The sequence below is a fragment of the Lithobates pipiens genome, unplaced genomic scaffold (genome assembly GCF_037356315.1).
Source record: "Lithobates pipiens isolate NorthernLeopardFrog02 unplaced genomic scaffold, aLitPip1_a1.2 Scaffold_13, whole genome shotgun sequence".
NCBI classification, from domain to species: Eukaryota; Metazoa; Chordata; class Amphibia; order Anura; family Ranidae; genus Lithobates; species Lithobates pipiens.
Window position 1 is genome coordinate 175,607,307 of NW_027507718.1, and position 18,994 is coordinate 175,626,300.

Here is an 18,994-nt window from a genome sequence, read left to right on the forward strand (position 1 = left end):
CTGGTATTCCCAGGCGGTCTCCCATCCAGGTACTAACCAGGCCCGACCCTGCTTAGCATCCGAGATCAAGCGCATTCAGGGTGATGTGGCCATATTCGATCTTGCACCCTACTTACAACTCTCTTGACAAAATCCAAGGTGGTCACCTCGGGCAATCGAGAGGAAAAATACAGCAGGTCGCCAAAGCCAACAACATAATGGAAAAAAGCCTACGGCACCTGGTATTCCCAGGCGGTCTGCCATCCAGGTACTAACCAGGCGCGACCCTGCTTAGCATCCGAGATCAGACGAGATCGAGCGCATTCAGGGTGATGTGGCCGTAGGCGGTCTTGCACCCTACTTACAACTCTCTTGACAAAAGCCAAGGTGGTCACCTCGGGCAATCGAGAGGAAAAATACAGCAGGTCGCCAAAGCCAACAACATAATGGAAAAAAGCCTACAGCACCTGGTATTCCCAGGCGGTCTCCCATCCAGGTACTAACCAGGCCCGACCCTGCTTAGCATCCGAGATCAGACGAGATCGAGCGCATTCAGGGTGATGTGACCGTAGGCGATCTTGCACCCTGCTTACAACTCTCTTGACAAAAGTCAAGGTGGTCACCTCGGGCAATCGAGAGGAAAAATACAGCAGGTCGCCAAAGCCAACAACATAATGGAAAAAAGCCTACGGCACCTGGTATTCCCAGGCGGTCTCCCATCCAGGTACTAACCAGGCCCGACCCTGCTTAGCATCCGAGATCAGACGAGAACGAGCCCATTCAGGGTGATGTGGCCGTAGGCGATCTTGCACCCTACTTACAACTCTCGTGACAAAAGCCAAGGTGGTCACCTCGGGCAATCGAGAGGAAAAATACAGCAGGTCGCCAAAGCCAACAACATAATGGAAAAAAGCCGACGGCACCTGGTATTCCCAGGCGGTCTCCCATCTAGGTACTAACCAGGCCCGACCCCGCTTAGCATCCGAGATCAGACAAGATCGAGCGCATTCAGGGTGATGTGGCCGTAGGCGATCTTGCACCCTACTTACAACTCTCTTGACAAAAGCCAAGGTGGTCACCTCGGGCAATCGAGAGGAAAAATACAGCAGGTCGCCAAAGCCAACAACATAATGGAAAAAAGCCTACGGCACCTGGTATTCCAAGGCGGTCTGCCATCCAGGTACTAACCAGGCCCGACGCTGCTTAGCATCTGAGATCAGACGAGATCGAGCGCATTCAGGGTGATGTGGCCGTAGGCGGTTTTGCATCCTACTTACAACTCTCTTGATAAAAGCCAAGGTGGTCACCTCGGGCAATCGAGAGGAAAAATACAGCAGGTCGCCAAAGCCAACAACATAATGGAAAAAAGCCGACGGCACCTGGTATTCCCAGGCTGTCTCCCATCCAGGTACTAACCAGGCCCGACCCTGCTTAGCATCCGAGATCAGACGAGATCGAGCGCATTCAGGGTGATGTGGCCGTAGGCGATCTTGCACCCTACTTACAACTCTCTTGACAAAATCCAAGGTGGTCACCTCGGGCAATCGAGAGGAAAAATACAGCAGGTCGCCAAAGCCAACAACATAATGCAAAAAAGCCTACGGCACCTGGTATTCCCAGGCGGTCTCCCATCCAGGTACTAACCAGGCCCGACCCTACTTAGCATCCGAGATCAGACGAGATCGAGCGCATTCAGGGTGATGTGGCCGTAGGCGATCTTGCACCTTACTTACAACTCTCTTGACAAAAGCCAAGGTGGTCGCCTCGGGCAATCGAGAGGAAAAATACAGCAGGTCGCCAAAGCCAACAACATAATGGAAAAAAGCCTACGGCACCTGGTATTCCCAGGCTGTCTCCCATCCAGGTACTAACCAGGCCCGACCCTGCATAGCATCCGAGATCAGACGAGATCGAGCGCATTCAGGGTGATGTGGCCGTAGGCGATCTTGCACCCTACTTACAACTCTCTTGACAAAATCCAAGGTGGTCACCTCGGGCAATCGAGAGGAAAAATACAGCAGGTCGCCAAAGCCAACAACATAATGGAAAAATGCCTACGGCACCTGGTATTCCCAGGCGGTCTCCCATCCAGGTACTAACCAGGCCCGACCCTACTTAGCATCCGAGATTAGACGAGATCGAGCGCATTCAGGGTGATGTGGCCGTAGGCGATCTTGCATCTTACTTACAACTCTCTTGACAAAAGCCAAGGTGGTCACCTCGGGCAATCGAGAGGAAAAATACAGCAGGTCGCCAAAGCCAACAACATAATGGAAAAAAGCCTACGGCACCTGGTATTCCCAGGTGGTCTCCCATCCAGGTACTAACCAGGCCCGACCCTGCTTAGCATCCGAGATCAGACGAGATCAAGCGCATTCAGGGTGATGTGGCCGTAGTCGATCTTGCACCCTACTTACAACTCTCTTGACAAAATCCAAGATGGTCACCTCGGGCAATCGAGAGGAAAAATACAGCAGGTCGCCAAAGCCAACAACATAATGGAAAAAAGCCTACGGCACCTGGTATTCCCAGGCGGTCTCCCATACAGGTACTAACCAGGCGCGACCCTGCTTAGCATCCGAGATCAGACGAGATCGAGCGCATTCAGGGTGATGTGGCCGTAGGCGGTCTTGCACCCTACTTACAACTCTCTTGACAAAAGCCAAGGTGGTCACCTCGGGCAATCGAGAGGAAAAATACAGCAGGTCGCCAAAGCCAACAACATAATGGAAAAAAGCCTACAGCACCTGGTATTCCCAGGCGGTCTCCCATCCAGGTACTAACCAGGCCCGACCCTGCTTATCATCCGAGATCAGACGAGATCGAGCGCATTCAGGGTGATGTGACCGTAGGCGATCTTGCACCCTGCTTACAACTCTCTTGACAAAAGTCAAGGTGGTCACCTCGGGCAATCGAGAGGAAAAATACAGCAGGTCGCCAAAGCCAACAACATAATGGAAAAAAGCCGACGGCACCTGGTATTCCCAGGCTGTCTCCCATCCAGGTACTAACCAGGCCCGACCCTGCTTAGCATCCGAGATCAGACGAGATCGAGCGCATTCAGGGTGATGTGGCCGTAGGCGATCTTGCACCCTACTTACAACTCTCTTGACAAAATCCAAGGTGGTCACCTCGGGCAATCGAGAGGAAAAATACAGCAGGTCGCCAAAGCCAACAACATAATGGAAAAAAGCCTACGGCACCTGGTATTCCCAGGCGGTCTCCCATCCAGGTACTAACCAGGCCCGACCCTACTTAGCATCCGAGATCAGACGAGATCGAACGCATTCAGGGTGATGTGGCCGTAGGCGATCTTGCACCTTACTTACAACTCTCTTGACAAAAGCCAAGGTGGTCACCTCGGGCAATCGAGAGGAAAAATACAGCAGGTCGCCAAAGCCAACAACATAATGGAAAAAAGCCTACGGCACCTGGTATTCCCAGGCGGTCTCCCATCCAGGTACTAACCAGGCGCGACCCTGCTTAGCATCCGAGATCAGACGAGATCGAGCGCATTCAGGGTGATGTGGCCGTAGGCGGTCTTGCACCCTACTTACAACTCTCTTGACAAAAGCCAAGGTGGTCACCTCGGGCAATCGAGAGGAAAAATACAGCAGGTCGCCAAAGCCAACAACATAATGGAAAAAAGCCTACAGCACCTGGTATTCCCAGGCAGTCTCCCATCCAGGTACTAACCAGGCCTGACCCTGCTTAGCATCCGAGATCAGACGAGATCGAGCGCATTCAGGGTGATGTGACCGTAGGCGACCTTGCACCCTGCTTACAACTCTCTTGACAAAAGTCAAGGTGGTGACCTCCGGCAATCGAGAGGAAAAATACAGCAGGTCGCCAAAGCCAACAACATAATGGAAAAAAGCCTACGGCACCTGGTATTCCCAGGCGGTCTCCCATCCAGGTACTAACCAGGCCTGACCCTGCTTAGCATCCGAGATCAGACGAGAACGAGCCCATTCAGGGTGATGTGGCTTTAGGCAATCTTGCACCCTACTTACAACTCTCGTGACAAAATCCAAGGTGGTCACCTCGGGCAATCGAGAGGAAAAATACAGCAGGTCGCCAAAGCCAACAACATAATGGAAAAAAGCCGACGGCACCTGGTATTCCCAGGCGGTCTCCCATCCAGGTACTAACCAGGCCCGACCCTGCTTAGCATCCGAGATCAGACGAGATCGAGCGCATTCAGGGTGATGTGGCCATAGGCGATCTTGCACCCTACTTACAACTCTCTTGACAAAAGCCAAGGTGGTCACCTCGGGCAATCGAGAGGAAAAATACAGCAGGTCGCCAAAGCCAACAACATAATGGAAAAAAGCCTACGGCACCTGGTATTCCCAGGCGGTCTCCCATCCAGGTACTAACCAGGCCCGACCCTGCTTAGCATCCGAGATCAGACGAGATCGAGCGCATTCAGGGTGATGTGGCCGTAGGCGATCTTGCACCCTACTTACAACTCTCTTGACAAAAGCCAAGGTGGTCACCTCAGGCAATGGAGAGGAAAAATACAGCAGGTCGCCAAAGCCAACAACATAATGGAAAAAAGCCTACGGCACCTGGTATTCCCAGGCGGTCTCCCATCCAGGCCCGACCCTGCTTAGCATCAGAGATCAGACGAAATCGAGCGCATTCAGGGTGATGTGGCCGTAGGCGATCTTGCACCCTACTTACAACTCTCTTGACAAAAGCCAAGGTGGTCACCTCGGGCAATTGAGAGGAAAAATACAGCAGGTCGCCAAAGCCAACAACATATTGGAAAAAAGCCTACGGCACCTGGGATTCCCAGGCGGTCTCCCACCCAGGTACTAACCAGGCCCGACCCCGCTTAGCATCCGAGATCAGACAAGATCGAGCGCATTCAGGGTGATGTGGCCGTAGGTGATCTTGCACCCTACTTACAACTCTCTTGACATAAGCCAAGGTGGTCACCTCGGGAAATCGAGAGGAAAAATACAGCAGGTCACCAAAGCCAAAAACATAATGGAATAAAGCCTACGGCACCTGGTATTCCCAGGCGTCTCCCATCCAGGTACTAACCAGGCCCGACCCTGCTTAGCATCCGATATTAGACGAGATCGAGTGCATTCAAGGTGATGTGGCCCTAAGCGATCTTGCACTCTACTTACACCTCTCTTGACAAAAGCCAAGGTGGTCACCTCGGGCAATCGAGAGGAAAAATACAGCAGGTCTCCAAAGCCAACAACATAATGGAAAAGAGCCGACGGCACCTGGTATTCCCAGGCGGTCTCCCATCCAGGTACTAACAAGGCCCGACCCTACTTAGCATCCGAGATCAGACGAGATCTAGCGCATTCAGGGTAATGTGGCCATAGGCGATCTTGCACCTTACTTACAACTCTCTTGACAAAAGCCAAGGTGGTCACCTCGGGCAATCGAGAGGAAAAATACAGCAGATCGCCAAAGCCAACAACATAATGGAAAAAAGCCTACGGCACCTGGTATTCCCAGGCGGTCTCCCATCCAGGTACTAACCAGGCCCAACCCTGCTTAGCATCCGAGATCAAACGAGATCAAGCGCATTCAGGGTGATGTGGCCGTAGTCGATCTTGCACCCTACTTACAACTCTCTTGACAAAAGCCAAGGTGGTCACCTCGGGCAATCGAGAGGAAAAATACAGCAGGTCGCCAAAGCCAACAACATAATGGAAAAAAGCCTACGGCACCTGGTATTCCCAGGCGGTCTCCCATCCAGGTACTAACCAGGCGCGACCCTGCTTAGCATCCGAGATCAGACGACATCGAGCGCATTCAGGGTGATGTGGCCGTAGGCAGTCTTGCACCCTACTTACAACTCTCTTGACAAAAGCCAAGGTGGTCACCTCGGGCAAACGAGAGGAAAAATACAGCAGGTCGCCAAAGCCAACAACATAATGGAAAAAAGCCGACGGCACCTGGTATTCCCAGGCGGTCTCCCATCCAGGTACTAACCAGGCCCGACCCCGCTTAGCATCCGAGATCAGACAAGATCGAGCGCATTCAGGGTGATGTGGCCGTAGGCGATCTTGCACCCTACTTACAACTCTCTTGACAAAAGCCAAGGTGGTCACCTCGGGCAATCGAGAGGAAAAATACAGCAGGTCGCCAAAGCCAACAACATAATGGAAAAAAGCCTATGGCACCTGGTATTCCCAGGCGTTCTCCCATCCAGGTACTAACCAGGCCCGACCCTGCTTAGCATCCGAGATCAGACGAGATAGAGAGCATTCAGGGTGATGTGGCCGTAGGCGATCTTGCTCCCTACTTACAACTCTCTTGACAAAAGCCAAGGTGGTCACCTCGGGCAATCGAGAGGAAAAATACAGCAGGTCGCCAAAGCCAACAACATAATGGAAAAAAGCCTACGGCAACTGGTATTCCCAGGCGGTCTCCCATCCAGGTACTAACCAGGCCCGACCCTGCTTAGCATCCGAGATCAGACGAGATCGAGCGCATTCACGGTGATGTGGCCGTAGGCGATCTTGCACCCTACTTACAACTCTCTTGACAAAAGCCAAGGTGGTCACCTCGGGCAATCGAGAGGAAAAATACAGCAGGTCGCCAAAGCCAACAACATAATGGAAAAAAGCCTACAGCACCTGGTATTCCCAGGCGGTCTCCCATCGAGGTACTAACCAGGCCCGACCCTGCTTATCATCCGAGATAAGACGAGATCGAGCGCTTTCAGGGTGATGTGGCCATAGGCGATCTTGCACCCTACTTACAACTCTCTTGACAAAAGCCAAGGTGGTCACCTCAGGCAATGGAGAGGAAAAATACAGCAGGTCGCCAAAGCCAACAACATAATGGAAAAAAGCCTACGGCACCTGGTATTCCCAGGTGGTCTCCCATCCAGGCCCGACCCTGCTTAGCATCAGAGATCAGACGAAATCGAGCGCATTCAGGGTGATGTGGCCGTAGGCGATCTTGCACCCTACTTACAACTCTCTTGACAAAAGCCAAGGTGGTCACCTCGGGCAATTGAGAGGAAAAATACAGCAGGTCGCCAAAGCCAACAACATATTGGAAAAAAGCCTACGGCACCTGGGATTCCCAGGCGGTCTCCCACCCAGGTACTAACCAGGCCCGACCCCGCTTAGCATCCGAGATCAGACAAGATCGAGCGCATTCAGGGTGATGTGGCCGTAGGCGATCTTGCACCCTACTTACAACTCTCTTGACATAAGCCAAGGTGGTCACCTCGGGAAATCGAGAGGAAAAATACAGCAGGTCACCAAAGCCAAAAACATAATGGAATAAAGCCTACGGCACCTGGTATTCCCAGGCGTCTCCCATCCAGGTACTAACCAGGCCCGACCCTGCTTAGCATCCGATATTAGACGAGATCGAGTGCATTCAAGGTGATGTGGCCCTAAGCGATCTTGCACTCTACTTACACCTCTCTTGACAAAAGCCAAGGTGGTCACCTCGGGCAATCGAGAGGAAAAATACAGCAGGTCTCCAAAGCCAACAACATAATGGAAAAGAGCCGACGGCACCTGGTATTCCCAGGCGGTCTCCCATCCAGGTACTAACAAGGCCCGACCCTACTTAGCATCCGAGATCAGACGAGATCTAGCGCATTCAGGGTAATGTGGCCATAGGCGATCTTGCACCTTACTTACAACTCTCTTGACAAAAGCCAAGGTGGTCACCTCGGGCAATCGAGAGGAAAAATACAGCAGATCGCCAAAGCCAACAACATAATGGAAAAAAGCCTACGGCACCTGGTATTCCCAGGCGGTCTCCCATCCAGGTACTAACCAGGCCCAACCCTGCTTAGCATCCGAGATCAAACGAGATCAAGCGCATTCAGGGTGATGTGGCCGTAGTCGATCTTGCACCCTACTTACAACTCTCTTGACAAAAGCCAAGGTGGTCACCTCGGGCAATCGAGAGGAAAAATACAGCAGGTCGCCAAAGCCAACAACATAATGGAAAAAAGCCTACGGCACCTGGTATTCCCAGGCGGTCTCCCATCCAGGTACTAACCAGGCGCGACCCTGCTTAGCATCCGAGATCAGACGACATCGAGCGCATTCAGGGTGATGTGGCCGTAGGCAGTCTTGCACCCTACTTACAACTCTCTTGACAAAAGCCAAGGTGGTCACCTCGGGCAAACGAGAGGAAAAATACAGCAGGTCGCCAAAGCCAACAACATAATGGAAAAAAGCCGACGGCACCTGGTATTCCCAGGCGGTCTCCCATCCAGGTACTAACCAGGCCCGACCCCGCTTAGCATCCGAGATCAGACAAGATCGAGCGCATTCAGGGTGATGTGGCCGTAGGCGATCTTGCACCCTACTTACAACTCTCTTGACAAAAGCCAAGGTGGTCACCTCGGGCAATCGAGAGGAAAAATACAGCAGGTCGCCAAAGCCAACAACATAATGGAAAAAAGCCTATGGCACCTGGTATTCCCAGGCGTTCTCCCATCCAGGTACTAACCAGGCCCGACCCTGCTTAGCATCCGAGATCAGACGAGATAGAGAGCATTCAGGGTGATGTGGCCGTAGGCGATCTTGCTCCCTACTTACAACTCTCTTGACAAAAGCCAAGGTGGTCACCTCGGGCAATCGAGAGGAAAAATACAGCAGGTCGCCAAAGCCAACAACATAATGGAAAAAAGCCTACGGCAACTGGTATTCCCAGGCGGTCTCCCATCCAGGTACTAACCAGGCCCGACCCTGCTTAGCATCCGAGATCAGACGAGATCGAGCGCATTCACGGTGATGTGGCCGTAGGCGATCTTGCACCCTACTTACAACTCTCTTGACAAAAGCCAAGGTGGTCACCTCGGGCAATCGAGAGGAAAAATACAGCAGGTCGCCAAAGCCAACAACATAATGGAAAAAAGCCTACAGCACCTGGTATTCCCAGGCGGTCTCCCATCGAGGTACTAACCAGGCCCGACCCTGCTTATCATCCGAGATAAGACGAGATCGAGCGCATTCAGGGTGATGTGACCGTAGGCGATCTTGCACCCTACTTACAACTCTCTTGACAAAAGCCAAGGTGGTCACCTCTTGCAAACGAGAGGAAAAATACAGCAGGTCGCCAAAGCCAACAACATAATGGAAAAAAGCCTACGGCACCTGGTATTCCCAGGCGGTCTCCCATCCAGGTACTAACCAGGCCCGACCCTGCTTAGCATCCGAGATCAGACGAGATCGAGCGCATTCAGGGTGATGTGGCCGTAGGCGATCTTGCACCCTACTTACAACTCTCTTGACAAAAGCCAAGGTGGTCACCTCAGGCAATGGAGAGGAAAAATACAGCAGGTCGCCAAAGCCAACAACATAATGGAAAAAAGCCTACGGCACCTGGTATTCCCAGGCGGTCTCCCATCCAGGCCCGACCCTGCTTAGCATCAGAGATCAGACGAAATCGAGCGCATTCAGGGTGATGTGGCCGTAGGCGATCTTGCACCCTACTTACAACTCTCTTGACAAAAGCCAAGGTGGTCACCTCGGGCAATTGAGAGGAAAAATACAGCAGGTCGCCAAAGCCAACAACATATTGGAAAAAAGCCTACGGCACCTGGGATTCCCAGGCGGTCTCCCACCCAGGTACTAACCAGGCCCGACCCCGCTTAGCATCCGAGATCAGACAAGATCGAGCGCATTCAGGGTGATGTGGCCGTAGGCGATCTTGCACCCTACTTACAACTCTCTTGACATAAGCCAAGGTGGTCACCTCGGGAAATCGAGAGGAAAAATACAGCAGGTCACCAAAGCCAAAAACATAATGGAATAAAGCCTACGGCACCTGGTATTCCCAGGCGTCTCCCATCCAGGTACTAACCAGGCCCGACCCTGCTTAGCATCCGATATTAGACGAGATCGAGTGCATTCAAGGTGATGTGGCCCTAAGCGATCTTGCACTCTACTTACACCTCTCTTGACAAAAGCCAAGGTGGTCACCTCGGGCAATCGAGAGGAAAAATACAGCAGGTCTCCAAAGCCAACAACATAATGGAAAAGAGCCGACGGCACCTGGTATTCCCAGGCGGTCTCCCATCCAGGTACTAACAAGGCCCGACCCTACTTAGCATCCGAGATCAGACGAGATCTAGCGCATTCAGGGTAATGTGGCCATAGGCGATCTTGCACCTTACTTACAACTCTCTTGACAAAAGCCAAGGTGGTCACCTCGGGCAATCGAGAGGAAAAATACAGCAGATCGCCAAAGCCAACAACATAATGGAAAAAAGCCTACGGCACCTGGTATTCCCAGGCGGTCTCCCATCCAGGTACTAACCAGGCCCAACCCTGCTTAGCATCCGAGATCAAACGAGATCAAGCGCATTCAGGGTGATGTGGCCGTAGTCGATCTTGCACCCTACTTACAACTCTCTTGACAAAAGCCAAGGTGGTCACCTCGGGCAATCGAGAGGAAAAATACAGCAGGTCGCCAAAGCCAACAACATAATGGAAAAAAGCCTACGGCACCTGGTATTCCCAGGCGGTCTCCCATCCAGGTACTAACCAGGCGCGACCCTGCTTAGCATCCGAGATCAGACGACATCGAGCGCATTCAGGGTGATGTGGCCGTAGGCAGTCTTGCACCCTACTTACAACTCTCTTGACAAAAGCCAAGGTGGTCACCTCGGGCAAACGAGAGGAAAAATACAGCAGGTCGCCAAAGCCAACAACATAATGGAAAAAAGCCGACGGCACCTGGTATTCCCAGGCGGTCTCCCATCCAGGTACTAACCAGGCCCGACCCCGCTTAGCATCCGAGATCAGACAAGATCGAGCGCATTCAGGGTGATGTGGCCGTAGGCGATCTTGCACCCTACTTACAACTCTCTTGACAAAAGCCAAGGTGGTCACCTCGGGCAATCGAGAGGAAAAATACAGCAGGTCGCCAAAGCCAACAACATAATGGAAAAAAGCCTATGGCACCTGGTATTCCCAGGCGTTCTCCCATCCAGGTACTAACCAGGCCCGACCCTGCTTAGCATCCGAGATCAGACGAGATAGAGAGCATTCAGGGTGATGTGGCCGTAGGCGATCTTGCTCCCTACTTACAACTCTCTTGACAAAAGCCAAGGTGGTCACCTCGGGCAATCGAGAGGAAAAATACAGCAGGTCGCCAAAGCCAACAACATAATGGAAAAAAGCCTACGGCAACTGGTATTCCCAGGCGGTCTCCCATCCAGGTACTAACCAGGCCCGACCCTGCTTAGCATCCGAGATCAGACGAGATCGAGCGCATTCACGGTGATGTGGCCGTAGGCGATCTTGCACCCTACTTACAACTCTCTTGACATAAGCCAAGGTGGTCACCTCGGGAAATCGAGAGGAAAAATACAGCAGGTCACCAAAGCCAACAACATAATGGAATAAAGCCTACGGCACCTGGTATTCCCAGGCGTCTCCCATCCAGGTACTAACCAGGCCCGACCCTGCTTAGCATCCGAGATTAGACAAGATCGAGCACATTCATGGTGATGTGGCCCTAAGCGATCTTGCACCCTACTTACAACTCTCTTGACAAAAGCCAAGGTGGTCACCTCGGGCAATCGAGAGGAAAAATACAGCAGGTCTCCAAAGCCAACAACATAATGGAAAAGAGCCGACGGCACCTGGTATTCCCAGGCGGTCTCCCATCCAGGTACTAACAAGGCCCGACCCTACTTAGCATCCGAGATCAGATGAGATCGAGCGCATTCAGGGTAATGTGGCCATAGGCGATCTTGCACCTTACTTACAACTCTCTTGACAAAAGCCAAGGTGGTCACCTCGGGCAATCGAGAGGAAAAATACAGCAGGTCGCCAAAGCCAACAACATAATGGAAAAAAGCCTACGGCACCTGGTATTCCCAGGCGGTCTCCCATCCAGGTACTAACCAGGCGCGACCCTGCTTAGCATCCGAGATCAGACGAGATCGAGCGCATTCAGGGTGATGTGGCCGTAGGCAGTCTTGCACCCTACTTACAACTCTCTTGACAAAAGCCAAGGTGGTCACCTCGGGCAATCGAGAGGAAAAATACAGCAGGTCGCCAAAGCCAACAACATAATGGAAAAAAGCCTACAGCACCTGGTATTCCCAGGCGGTCTCCCATCGAGGTACTAACCAGGCCCGACCCTGCTTATCATCCGAGATAAGACGAGATCGAGCGCATTCAGGGTGATGTGACCGTAGGCGATCTTGCACCCTGCTTACAACTCTCTTGACAAAAGTGAAGGTGGTCACCTCGGGCAATCGAGAGGAAAAATACAGCAGGTCGCCAAAGCCAACAACATAATGGAAAAAAGCCTACGGCACCTGGTATTCCCAGGCGGTCTCCCATCCAGGTACTAACCAGGCCTGACCCTGCTTAGCATCCGAGATCAGACGAGAACGAACCCATTCAGGGTGATGTGGCCGTAGGCGATCTTTCACTCTACTTACAACTCTCTTGACAAAAGCCAAGGTGGTCACCTCGGGCAATCGAGAGGAAAAATACAGCAGGTCACCAAAGCCAACAACATAATGGAAAAAAGCCGACGGCACCTGGTATTCCCAGGCGGTCTCCCATCCAGGTACTAACCAGGCCCGACCCTGCTTAGCATCCGAGATCAGACGAGATCGAGCGCATTCAGGGTGATGTGGCCATAGGCGATCTTGCACCCTACTTACAACTCTCTTGACAAAAGCCAAGGTGGTCACCTCGGGCAATCGAGAGGAAAAATACAGCAGGTCGCCAAAGACAACAACATAATGGAAAAATGCCTACGGCACCTGGTATTCCCAGGCGGTCTCCCATCCAGGTACTAACCAGGCCCGACCCCGCTTAGCATCCGAGATCAGACAAGATCGAGCGCATTCAGGGTGATGTGGCCGTAGGCGATCTTGCACCCTACTTACAACTCTCTTGACAAAAGCCAAGGTGGTCACCTCGGGCAATCGAGAGGAAAAATACAGCAGGTCGCCAAAGCCAACAACATAATGGAAAAAAGCCTACGGCACCTGGTATTCCCAGGCGTTCTCCCATCCAGGTACTAACCAGGCCCGACCCTGCTTAGCATCCGAGATCAGACGAGATAGAGAGCATTCAGGGTGATGTAGCCGTAGGCGATCTTGCACCCTACTTACAACTCTCTTGACAAAAGCCAAGGTTGTCACCTTGGGCAATCGAGAGGAAAAATACAGCAGGTCGCCAAAGCCAACAACATAATGGAAAAAAGCCTACGGCACCTGGTATTCCCAGGTGGTCTCCCATCCAGGTACTAACCAGGCCCGACCCTGCTTAGCATCCGAGATCAGACGAGATCGAGCGCATTCAGGGTTATGTGGCCGTAAGCGATCTTGCACCCTACTTACAACTCTCTTGACAAAAGCCAAGGTGGTCACCTCGGGAAATCGAGAGGAAAAATACAGAAGGTCGCCAAAGCCAACAACATAATGGAAAAAAGCCTACGGCACCTGGTATTCCCAGGTGGTCTCCCATCCAGGTACTAACCAGGCCCGACCCTGCTTAGCATCCGAGATCAGACGAGATCGAGCGCATTCAGGGTGATGTGGCCGTAGGCGATCTTGCACCCTACTTACAACTCTCTTGACAAAAGCCAAGGTGGTCACCTCGGGCAATCGAGAGGAAAAATACAGCAGGTCGCCAAAGCCAACAACATAATGGAAAAAAGCCTACGGCTCCTGGTATTCCCAGGCGGTCTCCCATCCAGGTACTAACCAGGCCTGACCCTGCTTAGCATCCGAGATCAGACGAGATTGAGTGCATTCAGGGTGATGTGGCCACAGGCCATCTTGCACCCTACTTACAACTCTCTTGACAAAAGCCAAGGTGGTCACCTCGGGCAATCGAGAGGAAAAATACAGCAGGTCGCCAAAGCCAACAACATCATGGAAAAAAGCCTACGGCACCTGGTATTCCCAGGCGGTCTCCCATCCAGGTACTAACCAGGCCCGACCCTGCTTAGCATCCGAGATCAGACTAGATCGAGCGCATTCAGGGTGATGTGGCCATAGGCGATCTTGCACCCTACTTACAACTCTCTTGACAAAAGCCAAGGTGGTCACCTCGGGCAATCGAGAGGAAAAATACAGCAGGTCGCCAAAGCCAACAACATAATGGAAAAAAGCCTACGGCACCTGGTATTCCCAGGCGGACTCCCATCCAGGTACTAACCAGGCCCGACCATGCTTAGCATCTGAGATCAGACGAGATCGAGTGCATTCAGGGTGATGTGGCCACAGGCCATCTTGCACCCTACTTACAACTCTCTTGACAAAAGCCAAGGTGGTAACCTCGGGCAATCGAGAGGAAAAATACAGCAGGTCGCCAAAGCCAACAACATAATGGAAAAAAGCCTACGGCACCTGGTATTCCCAGGCGGTCTCCCATCCAGGTACTAACCAGGCCCGACCCTGCTTAGCATCCGAGATCAGACGAGATTGAGCGCATTCAGGGTGATGTGGCCGTAGGCGATCTTGCACCCTACTTACAACTCTCTTGACAAAAGCCAAGGTGGTCACCTCGGGCAATCGAGAGGAAAAAATACAGCAGGTCGCCAAAGCCAACAACATAATGGAAAAAAGCCTACGGCACCTGGTATTCCCAGGCGGTCTCCCATCCAGGTACTAACCAGGCCCGTCCCTGCTTAGCATCCGAGATCAGACGAGATCGAGCGCATTCAGGGTGATGTGGTTGTAGGCGATCTTGAACCCTACTTACAACTCTCTTGACAAAAGCCAAGGTGGTCACCTCGGGCAATCGAGAGGAAAAATACAGCAGGTCGCCAAAGCCAACAACATAATGGAAAAAAGCCTACGGCACCTGGTATTCCCAGGCGGTCTCCCATCCAGGTACCAACCAGGCCCGACCATGCTTAGCATCAGAGATCAGACGAGATCAAGCGCATTCAGGGTGATGTGGCCGTAGACGATCTTGCATCCTACTTACAACTCTCTTGACAAAAGCCAAGGTGGTCACCTCGGGCAATCGAGAGGAAAAATACAGCAGGTCGCCAAAGCCAACAACATAATGGAAAAAAGCCTATGGCACCTGGTATTCCAAGGCGGTCTCCGATCCAGTTACTAACCAGGCCCGACCCTGCTTATCATCCGAGATCAGACGAGATTGAGCGCATTCAGGGTGATGTGGCCGTAGGCGATCTTGCACCCTACTTACAACTCTCTTGACAAAAGCCAAGGTGGTCACCTCTGGCAATCGAGAGGAAAAATACAGCAGGTCGCCAAAGCCAACAAAATAATGGAAAAAAGCCTACGGCACCTGGTATTCCCAGGCGGTCTCCCATCCAGGTACTAACCAGGCCAAACAATGCTTAGCATCCGCGATCAGACGAGATCGAGCGCATTCATGGTGATGTGGCCGTAGGCGATCTTGCACCCTACTTACAACTCTCTTGACAAAAGCCAAGGTGGTCACCTCGGGCAATCGAGAGGAAAAATACAGCAGGTCGCCAAAGCCAACAACATAATGGAAAAAAGCCTACGGCACCTGGTATTCCCAGGCGGTCTCCCATCCAGGTACTAACCAGGCCCGACCCTGCTTAGCATCCGAGATCAGACGAGATCGAGCGCATTCAGGGTGATGTGGCCATAGGCGATCTTGCACCCTACTTGCAACTCTCTTGACAAAAGCCAAGGTGGTCACCTCGGGCAATCGAGAGGAAAAATACAGCAGGTCGCCAAAGCCAACAACATAATGGAAAAAAGCCTACAGCACCTGGTATTCTCAGGCGGTCTCCCATCCAGCTACTAACCAGGCCCGACCCTGCTTAGCATCCGAGATCAGACGAGATCGAGCGCATTCAGGGTGATGTGGCCATAGGCGATCTTTCACCCTACTTACAACTCTCTTGACAAAAGCCAAGGTGGTCACCTCGGGTAATCGAGAGGAAAAATACAGTAGGTCGCCAAAGCCAACAACATAATGGAAAAAAGCCTACGGCACCTGGAATTCCCAGGCGGTCTCCCATCCAGGTACTAACCAGGCACGACCCTGCTTAGCAAACGAGATCAGGCAAGATCGAGCGCATTCAGAGTGATGTAGCCATAGGCGATCTTGCACCCTACTTGCAACTCTCTTGACAAAAGCCAAGGTGGTCACCTCGGGCAATAGAGAGGAAAAATACAGCAGGTCGCCAAAGCAAACAATGTAATGGAAAAAAGCCTACGGCACCTGGTATTTCCAGGCGGTCTCCCATCCAGGTACTAACCAGGCCCGACCCTGCTTAGCATCCGAGATCAGACGAGATCGAGCGCATTCAGGGTGATGTGGCCGTAGGCTATCTTGCACCCTACTTACAACTCTCTTGACAAAAGCCAAGGTGGTCACCTCGGGCAATCGAGAGGAAAAATACAGCAGGTCGCCAAAGCCAACAACATAATGGAAAAAAGCCTACGGCACCTGGTATTCCCAGGCGGTCTCCCATCCAGGTACTAACCAGGCCCGACCCTGCTTAGCATCCGAGATCAGACGAGATCGAGCGCATTCAGGGTGATGTGGCCATAGGCGATCTTGCACCCTACTTGCAACTCTCTTGACAAAAGCCAAGGTGGTCACCTCGGGCAATCGAGAGGAAAAATACAGCAGGTCGCCAAAGCCAACAACATAATGGAAAAAAGCCTACAGCACCTGGTATTCTCAGGCGGTCTCCCATCCAGCTACTAACCAGGCCCGACCCTGCTTAGCATCCGAGATCAGACGAGATCGAGCGCATTCAGGGTGATGTGGCCATAGGCGATCTTTCACCCTACTTACAACTCTCTTGACAAAAGCCAAGGTGGTCACCTCGGGTAATCGAGAGGAAAAATACAGTAGGTCGCCAAAGCCAACAACATAATGGAAAAAAGCCTACGGCACCTGGAATTCCCAGGCGGTCTCCCATCCAGGTACTAACCAGGCACGACCCTGCTTAGCAAACGAGATCAGGCAAGATCGAGCGCATTCAGAGTGATGTAGCCATAGGCGATCTTGCACCCTACTTACATCTCTCTTGACAAAAGCCAAGGTGGTCACCTCGGGCAATAGAGAGGAAAAATACAGCAGGTCGCCAAAGCAAACAATGTAATGGAAAAAAGCCTACGGCACCTGGTATTTCCAGGCGGTCTCCCATCCAGGTACTTACCAGGCCCGACCCTGCTTAGCATCCGAGATCAGACGAGATCGAGCGCATTCAGGGTGATGTGGCCGTAGGCTATCTTGCACCCTACTTACAACTCTCTTGACAAAAGCCAAGGTGGTCACCTCGGGCAATCGAGAGGAAAAATACAGCAGGTCGCCAAAGCCAACAACATAATGGAAAAAAGCCTACGGCTCCTGGTATTCCCAGGCGGTCTCCCATCCAGGTACTAACCAGGCCCGACCCTGCTTAGCATCCGAGATCAGACAAGATCGAGCGCATTCAGTGTGATGTGGCCATAGGCGATCTTGCACCCTACTTACAACTCTCTTGACAAAAGCCAAAGTGGTCACCTCGGACAATCGAGAGGAAAAATACAGCAGGTCGCCAAAGCCAACAACATAATGGAAAAAAGCCTACGGCACCTGGTATTCCCAGGCGGTCTCCCAACCAGGTACTAACCAGGCCCGACCCTGCTTAGCATCCGAGATCAGACGAGATCGAGCGCATTCAGGGTGATGTGGCCATAGGCAATCTTGCACCCTACTTACAACTCTCTTGACTAAAGCCAAGGTGGTCACCGCGGGCAATCGAGAGGAAAAATACAGCAGGTCGCCAAAGCCAACAACATAATGGAAAAAAGCCTACGGCACCTAGTATTCCCAGGCGTTCTCCCATCCATGTACTAACCAGGCCTGACCCTGCTTAGCATCCGAGATCAGACGAGATCGAGCGCATTCAGGGTGATGTGGCCGTAGGCTATCTTGCACCCTACTTACAACTCTCTTGACAAAAGCCAAGGTGGTCACCTCGGGCAATCGAGAGGAAAAATACAGCAGGTCGCCAAAGCCAACAACATAATGGAAAAAAGCCTACAGCACCTGGCATTCCCAGGCAGTCTCCCATCCAGGTACTAACCAGGCCCGACCCTGCTTAGCATCCGAGATCAGACGAGATCGAGCGCATTCAGGATGACGTGGCCATAGGCGATCTTGCACCCTACTTACAACTCTCTTGACAAAAGCCAAGGTGGTCACCTCCGGCAATCGAGAGGAAAAATACAGCAGGTCGCCAAAGCCAACAACATAATGGAAAAAAGCCTACGGCACCTGATTTTCCCAGGCGGTCTCCCATCCAGGTACTAACCAGGCCCGACCCTGCAAGCATCCGAGATCAGATGAGATCGAGCGCATTCAGGGTGATGTGGCCGTAGGCGATCTTGCACCCTACTTACAACTCTCTTGACAAAAGCCAAGGTGGTCACCTCGGGCAATCGAGAGGAAAAATACAGCAGGTCGCCAAAGCCAACAACATAATGGAAAAAAGCCTACGGCACCTGGTATTCCCAGGCGGTCTCCCATCCAGGTACTAATCAGGCACGACCCTGCTTAGCATCCGAGATCAGACGAGATCGAGCACATTCAGGATGAAGTGACCGTAGGCAATCTTGCACCCTACTTACAACTCTCTTGACAAAAGCCAAGGTGGTCACCTCTTGCAAACGAGAGGAAAAATACAGCAGGTCGCCAAAGCCAACAACATAATGGAAAAAAACCTACGGCACCTGGTATTCCCAGGTGGTCTCCCATCCAGGTACTAACCAGGCCCGACCCTGCTTAGCATCCGAGATCAGACGAGATCGAGCGCATTCAGGGTGATGTGGCCATAGGCAATCTTGCATCCTACTTACAACTCTCTTGACAAAAGCCAAGGTGGTCACCTCGGGCAATGGAGAGGAAAAATACAGCAGGTCGCCAAAGCCAACAACATAATGGAAAAAAGCCTACGGCACCTGGTATTCCCAGGCGGTCTCCCATCCAGGTACTAACCAGGCCCGACGCTGCTTAGCATCCGAGATCAGACGAGATCGAGCGCATTCAGGGTGATGTGGCCGTAGGCGATCTTGCAC

General features: G+C 52.3%; 38 non-coding genes and 43 pseudogenes across 38 annotated transcripts; all 81 read right to left on the bottom strand.

The window, feature by feature from the left end:
• Positions 1-97, bottom strand: part of LOC143979617 (5S ribosomal RNA) — a 109-nt pseudogene extending 12 nt beyond the window's left edge.
• A 109-nt stretch (positions 98-206) lies between these two features.
• LOC143976894 (5S ribosomal RNA) lies at positions 207-325 on the bottom strand. Its single transcript, XR_013273185.1, has one exon. It is a non-coding gene; the product is annotated as a 5S ribosomal RNA (ribosomal RNA).
• A 109-nt stretch (positions 326-434) lies between these two features.
• On the bottom strand, positions 435-553 carry LOC143979103 (5S ribosomal RNA). The gene has a single exon (XR_013274010.1). It is a non-coding gene; the product is annotated as a 5S ribosomal RNA (ribosomal RNA).
• Positions 554-662: 109 nt separating this feature from the next.
• LOC143977747 (5S ribosomal RNA) lies at positions 663-781 on the bottom strand (annotated as a pseudogene).
• Positions 782-890: 109 nt separating this feature from the next.
• Positions 891-1,009, bottom strand: LOC143977582 (5S ribosomal RNA; annotated as a pseudogene).
• Positions 1,010-1,118: 109 nt separating this feature from the next.
• On the bottom strand, positions 1,119-1,237 carry LOC143978744 (5S ribosomal RNA; annotated as a pseudogene).
• A 109-nt stretch (positions 1,238-1,346) lies between these two features.
• LOC143977671 (5S ribosomal RNA) lies at positions 1,347-1,465 on the bottom strand (annotated as a pseudogene).
• A 109-nt stretch (positions 1,466-1,574) lies between these two features.
• LOC143979914 (5S ribosomal RNA) lies at positions 1,575-1,693 on the bottom strand. Its single transcript, XR_013274125.1, has one exon. It is a non-coding gene; the product is annotated as a 5S ribosomal RNA (ribosomal RNA).
• Positions 1,694-1,802: 109 nt separating this feature from the next.
• On the bottom strand, positions 1,803-1,921 carry LOC143978085 (5S ribosomal RNA; annotated as a pseudogene).
• Positions 1,922-2,030: 109 nt separating this feature from the next.
• Positions 2,031-2,149, bottom strand: LOC143977360 (5S ribosomal RNA). Its single transcript, XR_013273642.1, has one exon. It is a non-coding gene; the product is annotated as a 5S ribosomal RNA (ribosomal RNA).
• A 109-nt stretch (positions 2,150-2,258) lies between these two features.
• Positions 2,259-2,377, bottom strand: LOC143976648 (5S ribosomal RNA). Its single transcript, XR_013272946.1, has one exon. It is a non-coding gene; the product is annotated as a 5S ribosomal RNA (ribosomal RNA).
• Positions 2,378-2,486: 109 nt separating this feature from the next.
• Positions 2,487-2,605, bottom strand: LOC143976658 (5S ribosomal RNA). Its single transcript, XR_013272956.1, has one exon. It is a non-coding gene; the product is annotated as a 5S ribosomal RNA (ribosomal RNA).
• Positions 2,606-2,714: 109 nt separating this feature from the next.
• Positions 2,715-2,833, bottom strand: LOC143976405 (5S ribosomal RNA). The gene has a single exon (XR_013272713.1). It is a non-coding gene; the product is annotated as a 5S ribosomal RNA (ribosomal RNA).
• Positions 2,834-2,942: 109 nt separating this feature from the next.
• LOC143977672 (5S ribosomal RNA) lies at positions 2,943-3,061 on the bottom strand (annotated as a pseudogene).
• A 109-nt stretch (positions 3,062-3,170) lies between these two features.
• Positions 3,171-3,289, bottom strand: LOC143976826 (5S ribosomal RNA). The gene has a single exon (XR_013273119.1). It is a non-coding gene; the product is annotated as a 5S ribosomal RNA (ribosomal RNA).
• Positions 3,290-3,398: 109 nt separating this feature from the next.
• LOC143979889 (5S ribosomal RNA) lies at positions 3,399-3,517 on the bottom strand. Its single transcript, XR_013274101.1, has one exon. It is a non-coding gene; the product is annotated as a 5S ribosomal RNA (ribosomal RNA).
• A 109-nt stretch (positions 3,518-3,626) lies between these two features.
• On the bottom strand, positions 3,627-3,745 carry LOC143977506 (5S ribosomal RNA). The gene has a single exon (XR_013273782.1). It is a non-coding gene; the product is annotated as a 5S ribosomal RNA (ribosomal RNA).
• Positions 3,746-3,854: 109 nt separating this feature from the next.
• On the bottom strand, positions 3,855-3,973 carry LOC143979536 (5S ribosomal RNA; annotated as a pseudogene).
• A 109-nt stretch (positions 3,974-4,082) lies between these two features.
• LOC143976568 (5S ribosomal RNA) lies at positions 4,083-4,201 on the bottom strand. The gene has a single exon (XR_013272870.1). It is a non-coding gene; the product is annotated as a 5S ribosomal RNA (ribosomal RNA).
• Positions 4,202-4,310: 109 nt separating this feature from the next.
• On the bottom strand, positions 4,311-4,429 carry LOC143977387 (5S ribosomal RNA). The gene has a single exon (XR_013273668.1). It is a non-coding gene; the product is annotated as a 5S ribosomal RNA (ribosomal RNA).
• Positions 4,430-4,755: 326 nt separating this feature from the next.
• Positions 4,756-4,874, bottom strand: LOC143977563 (5S ribosomal RNA). The gene has a single exon (XR_013273837.1). It is a non-coding gene; the product is annotated as a 5S ribosomal RNA (ribosomal RNA).
• A 109-nt stretch (positions 4,875-4,983) lies between these two features.
• On the bottom strand, positions 4,984-5,101 carry LOC143979477 (5S ribosomal RNA; annotated as a pseudogene).
• A 109-nt stretch (positions 5,102-5,210) lies between these two features.
• LOC143979205 (5S ribosomal RNA) lies at positions 5,211-5,329 on the bottom strand (annotated as a pseudogene).
• A 109-nt stretch (positions 5,330-5,438) lies between these two features.
• LOC143976701 (5S ribosomal RNA) lies at positions 5,439-5,557 on the bottom strand. The gene has a single exon (XR_013272998.1). It is a non-coding gene; the product is annotated as a 5S ribosomal RNA (ribosomal RNA).
• A 109-nt stretch (positions 5,558-5,666) lies between these two features.
• Positions 5,667-5,785, bottom strand: LOC143977680 (5S ribosomal RNA; annotated as a pseudogene).
• Positions 5,786-5,894: 109 nt separating this feature from the next.
• LOC143977354 (5S ribosomal RNA) lies at positions 5,895-6,013 on the bottom strand. Its single transcript, XR_013273636.1, has one exon. It is a non-coding gene; the product is annotated as a 5S ribosomal RNA (ribosomal RNA).
• A 109-nt stretch (positions 6,014-6,122) lies between these two features.
• On the bottom strand, positions 6,123-6,241 carry LOC143978830 (5S ribosomal RNA; annotated as a pseudogene).
• Positions 6,242-6,350: 109 nt separating this feature from the next.
• On the bottom strand, positions 6,351-6,469 carry LOC143977717 (5S ribosomal RNA; annotated as a pseudogene).
• Positions 6,470-6,578: 109 nt separating this feature from the next.
• LOC143978117 (5S ribosomal RNA) lies at positions 6,579-6,697 on the bottom strand (annotated as a pseudogene).
• A 326-nt stretch (positions 6,698-7,023) lies between these two features.
• On the bottom strand, positions 7,024-7,142 carry LOC143976971 (5S ribosomal RNA). Its single transcript, XR_013273260.1, has one exon. It is a non-coding gene; the product is annotated as a 5S ribosomal RNA (ribosomal RNA).
• Positions 7,143-7,251: 109 nt separating this feature from the next.
• On the bottom strand, positions 7,252-7,369 carry LOC143979478 (5S ribosomal RNA; annotated as a pseudogene).
• A 109-nt stretch (positions 7,370-7,478) lies between these two features.
• Positions 7,479-7,597, bottom strand: LOC143979206 (5S ribosomal RNA; annotated as a pseudogene).
• Positions 7,598-7,706: 109 nt separating this feature from the next.
• Positions 7,707-7,825, bottom strand: LOC143976703 (5S ribosomal RNA). Its single transcript, XR_013273000.1, has one exon. It is a non-coding gene; the product is annotated as a 5S ribosomal RNA (ribosomal RNA).
• A 109-nt stretch (positions 7,826-7,934) lies between these two features.
• Positions 7,935-8,053, bottom strand: LOC143977681 (5S ribosomal RNA; annotated as a pseudogene).
• Positions 8,054-8,162: 109 nt separating this feature from the next.
• LOC143977355 (5S ribosomal RNA) lies at positions 8,163-8,281 on the bottom strand. Its single transcript, XR_013273637.1, has one exon. It is a non-coding gene; the product is annotated as a 5S ribosomal RNA (ribosomal RNA).
• A 109-nt stretch (positions 8,282-8,390) lies between these two features.
• Positions 8,391-8,509, bottom strand: LOC143978831 (5S ribosomal RNA; annotated as a pseudogene).
• Positions 8,510-8,618: 109 nt separating this feature from the next.
• On the bottom strand, positions 8,619-8,737 carry LOC143977718 (5S ribosomal RNA; annotated as a pseudogene).
• A 109-nt stretch (positions 8,738-8,846) lies between these two features.
• Positions 8,847-8,965, bottom strand: LOC143978179 (5S ribosomal RNA; annotated as a pseudogene).
• A 109-nt stretch (positions 8,966-9,074) lies between these two features.
• On the bottom strand, positions 9,075-9,193 carry LOC143977398 (5S ribosomal RNA). Its single transcript, XR_013273679.1, has one exon. It is a non-coding gene; the product is annotated as a 5S ribosomal RNA (ribosomal RNA).
• A 326-nt stretch (positions 9,194-9,519) lies between these two features.
• LOC143976972 (5S ribosomal RNA) lies at positions 9,520-9,638 on the bottom strand. The gene has a single exon (XR_013273261.1). It is a non-coding gene; the product is annotated as a 5S ribosomal RNA (ribosomal RNA).
• A 109-nt stretch (positions 9,639-9,747) lies between these two features.
• On the bottom strand, positions 9,748-9,865 carry LOC143979479 (5S ribosomal RNA; annotated as a pseudogene).
• A 109-nt stretch (positions 9,866-9,974) lies between these two features.
• Positions 9,975-10,093, bottom strand: LOC143979207 (5S ribosomal RNA; annotated as a pseudogene).
• A 109-nt stretch (positions 10,094-10,202) lies between these two features.
• On the bottom strand, positions 10,203-10,321 carry LOC143976704 (5S ribosomal RNA). The gene has a single exon (XR_013273001.1). It is a non-coding gene; the product is annotated as a 5S ribosomal RNA (ribosomal RNA).
• A 109-nt stretch (positions 10,322-10,430) lies between these two features.
• Positions 10,431-10,549, bottom strand: LOC143977682 (5S ribosomal RNA; annotated as a pseudogene).
• Positions 10,550-10,658: 109 nt separating this feature from the next.
• On the bottom strand, positions 10,659-10,777 carry LOC143977356 (5S ribosomal RNA). Its single transcript, XR_013273638.1, has one exon. It is a non-coding gene; the product is annotated as a 5S ribosomal RNA (ribosomal RNA).
• A 109-nt stretch (positions 10,778-10,886) lies between these two features.
• On the bottom strand, positions 10,887-11,005 carry LOC143978833 (5S ribosomal RNA; annotated as a pseudogene).
• Positions 11,006-11,114: 109 nt separating this feature from the next.
• Positions 11,115-11,233, bottom strand: LOC143977719 (5S ribosomal RNA; annotated as a pseudogene).
• Positions 11,234-11,342: 109 nt separating this feature from the next.
• LOC143979706 (5S ribosomal RNA) lies at positions 11,343-11,460 on the bottom strand (annotated as a pseudogene).
• Positions 11,461-11,569: 109 nt separating this feature from the next.
• On the bottom strand, positions 11,570-11,688 carry LOC143978541 (5S ribosomal RNA; annotated as a pseudogene).
• Positions 11,689-11,797: 109 nt separating this feature from the next.
• LOC143979890 (5S ribosomal RNA) lies at positions 11,798-11,916 on the bottom strand. Its single transcript, XR_013274102.1, has one exon. It is a non-coding gene; the product is annotated as a 5S ribosomal RNA (ribosomal RNA).
• A 109-nt stretch (positions 11,917-12,025) lies between these two features.
• On the bottom strand, positions 12,026-12,144 carry LOC143978180 (5S ribosomal RNA; annotated as a pseudogene).
• Positions 12,145-12,253: 109 nt separating this feature from the next.
• On the bottom strand, positions 12,254-12,372 carry LOC143979017 (5S ribosomal RNA; annotated as a pseudogene).
• A 109-nt stretch (positions 12,373-12,481) lies between these two features.
• LOC143976569 (5S ribosomal RNA) lies at positions 12,482-12,600 on the bottom strand. The gene has a single exon (XR_013272871.1). It is a non-coding gene; the product is annotated as a 5S ribosomal RNA (ribosomal RNA).
• A 109-nt stretch (positions 12,601-12,709) lies between these two features.
• Positions 12,710-12,828, bottom strand: LOC143976814 (5S ribosomal RNA). The gene has a single exon (XR_013273108.1). It is a non-coding gene; the product is annotated as a 5S ribosomal RNA (ribosomal RNA).
• A 109-nt stretch (positions 12,829-12,937) lies between these two features.
• Positions 12,938-13,056, bottom strand: LOC143978537 (5S ribosomal RNA; annotated as a pseudogene).
• A 109-nt stretch (positions 13,057-13,165) lies between these two features.
• Positions 13,166-13,284, bottom strand: LOC143977050 (5S ribosomal RNA). Its single transcript, XR_013273336.1, has one exon. It is a non-coding gene; the product is annotated as a 5S ribosomal RNA (ribosomal RNA).
• A 109-nt stretch (positions 13,285-13,393) lies between these two features.
• LOC143976680 (5S ribosomal RNA) lies at positions 13,394-13,512 on the bottom strand. Its single transcript, XR_013272977.1, has one exon. It is a non-coding gene; the product is annotated as a 5S ribosomal RNA (ribosomal RNA).
• Positions 13,513-13,621: 109 nt separating this feature from the next.
• On the bottom strand, positions 13,622-13,740 carry LOC143978531 (5S ribosomal RNA; annotated as a pseudogene).
• A 109-nt stretch (positions 13,741-13,849) lies between these two features.
• LOC143976891 (5S ribosomal RNA) lies at positions 13,850-13,968 on the bottom strand. The gene has a single exon (XR_013273182.1). It is a non-coding gene; the product is annotated as a 5S ribosomal RNA (ribosomal RNA).
• Positions 13,969-14,077: 109 nt separating this feature from the next.
• On the bottom strand, positions 14,078-14,196 carry LOC143978172 (5S ribosomal RNA; annotated as a pseudogene).
• Positions 14,197-14,305: 109 nt separating this feature from the next.
• LOC143976654 (5S ribosomal RNA) lies at positions 14,306-14,424 on the bottom strand. Its single transcript, XR_013272952.1, has one exon. It is a non-coding gene; the product is annotated as a 5S ribosomal RNA (ribosomal RNA).
• Positions 14,425-14,534: 110 nt separating this feature from the next.
• On the bottom strand, positions 14,535-14,653 carry LOC143977623 (5S ribosomal RNA; annotated as a pseudogene).
• Positions 14,654-14,762: 109 nt separating this feature from the next.
• LOC143978140 (5S ribosomal RNA) lies at positions 14,763-14,881 on the bottom strand (annotated as a pseudogene).
• Positions 14,882-14,990: 109 nt separating this feature from the next.
• On the bottom strand, positions 14,991-15,109 carry LOC143979584 (5S ribosomal RNA; annotated as a pseudogene).
• A 109-nt stretch (positions 15,110-15,218) lies between these two features.
• LOC143978408 (5S ribosomal RNA) lies at positions 15,219-15,337 on the bottom strand (annotated as a pseudogene).
• A 109-nt stretch (positions 15,338-15,446) lies between these two features.
• On the bottom strand, positions 15,447-15,565 carry LOC143978602 (5S ribosomal RNA). The gene has a single exon (XR_013273959.1). It is a non-coding gene; the product is annotated as a 5S ribosomal RNA (ribosomal RNA).
• Positions 15,566-15,674: 109 nt separating this feature from the next.
• Positions 15,675-15,793, bottom strand: LOC143977379 (5S ribosomal RNA). The gene has a single exon (XR_013273660.1). It is a non-coding gene; the product is annotated as a 5S ribosomal RNA (ribosomal RNA).
• Positions 15,794-15,902: 109 nt separating this feature from the next.
• LOC143979087 (5S ribosomal RNA) lies at positions 15,903-16,021 on the bottom strand (annotated as a pseudogene).
• Positions 16,022-16,130: 109 nt separating this feature from the next.
• On the bottom strand, positions 16,131-16,249 carry LOC143976396 (5S ribosomal RNA). The gene has a single exon (XR_013272705.1). It is a non-coding gene; the product is annotated as a 5S ribosomal RNA (ribosomal RNA).
• Positions 16,250-16,358: 109 nt separating this feature from the next.
• On the bottom strand, positions 16,359-16,477 carry LOC143978613 (5S ribosomal RNA). Its single transcript, XR_013273960.1, has one exon. It is a non-coding gene; the product is annotated as a 5S ribosomal RNA (ribosomal RNA).
• A 109-nt stretch (positions 16,478-16,586) lies between these two features.
• LOC143977380 (5S ribosomal RNA) lies at positions 16,587-16,705 on the bottom strand. The gene has a single exon (XR_013273661.1). It is a non-coding gene; the product is annotated as a 5S ribosomal RNA (ribosomal RNA).
• Positions 16,706-16,814: 109 nt separating this feature from the next.
• LOC143979089 (5S ribosomal RNA) lies at positions 16,815-16,933 on the bottom strand (annotated as a pseudogene).
• A 109-nt stretch (positions 16,934-17,042) lies between these two features.
• On the bottom strand, positions 17,043-17,161 carry LOC143976651 (5S ribosomal RNA). The gene has a single exon (XR_013272949.1). It is a non-coding gene; the product is annotated as a 5S ribosomal RNA (ribosomal RNA).
• A 109-nt stretch (positions 17,162-17,270) lies between these two features.
• On the bottom strand, positions 17,271-17,389 carry LOC143978199 (5S ribosomal RNA; annotated as a pseudogene).
• Positions 17,390-17,498: 109 nt separating this feature from the next.
• Positions 17,499-17,617, bottom strand: LOC143980094 (5S ribosomal RNA). Its single transcript, XR_013274239.1, has one exon. It is a non-coding gene; the product is annotated as a 5S ribosomal RNA (ribosomal RNA).
• Positions 17,618-17,726: 109 nt separating this feature from the next.
• Positions 17,727-17,845, bottom strand: LOC143978828 (5S ribosomal RNA; annotated as a pseudogene).
• A 109-nt stretch (positions 17,846-17,954) lies between these two features.
• On the bottom strand, positions 17,955-18,073 carry LOC143978075 (5S ribosomal RNA; annotated as a pseudogene).
• Positions 18,074-18,182: 109 nt separating this feature from the next.
• LOC143978607 (5S ribosomal RNA) lies at positions 18,183-18,300 on the bottom strand (annotated as a pseudogene).
• A 109-nt stretch (positions 18,301-18,409) lies between these two features.
• Positions 18,410-18,528, bottom strand: LOC143977801 (5S ribosomal RNA; annotated as a pseudogene).
• A 109-nt stretch (positions 18,529-18,637) lies between these two features.
• LOC143980122 (5S ribosomal RNA) lies at positions 18,638-18,756 on the bottom strand. Its single transcript, XR_013274265.1, has one exon. It is a non-coding gene; the product is annotated as a 5S ribosomal RNA (ribosomal RNA).
• A 109-nt stretch (positions 18,757-18,865) lies between these two features.
• On the bottom strand, positions 18,866-18,984 carry LOC143976542 (5S ribosomal RNA). Its single transcript, XR_013272846.1, has one exon. It is a non-coding gene; the product is annotated as a 5S ribosomal RNA (ribosomal RNA).
• Positions 18,985-18,994: the final 10 nt, after the last annotated feature.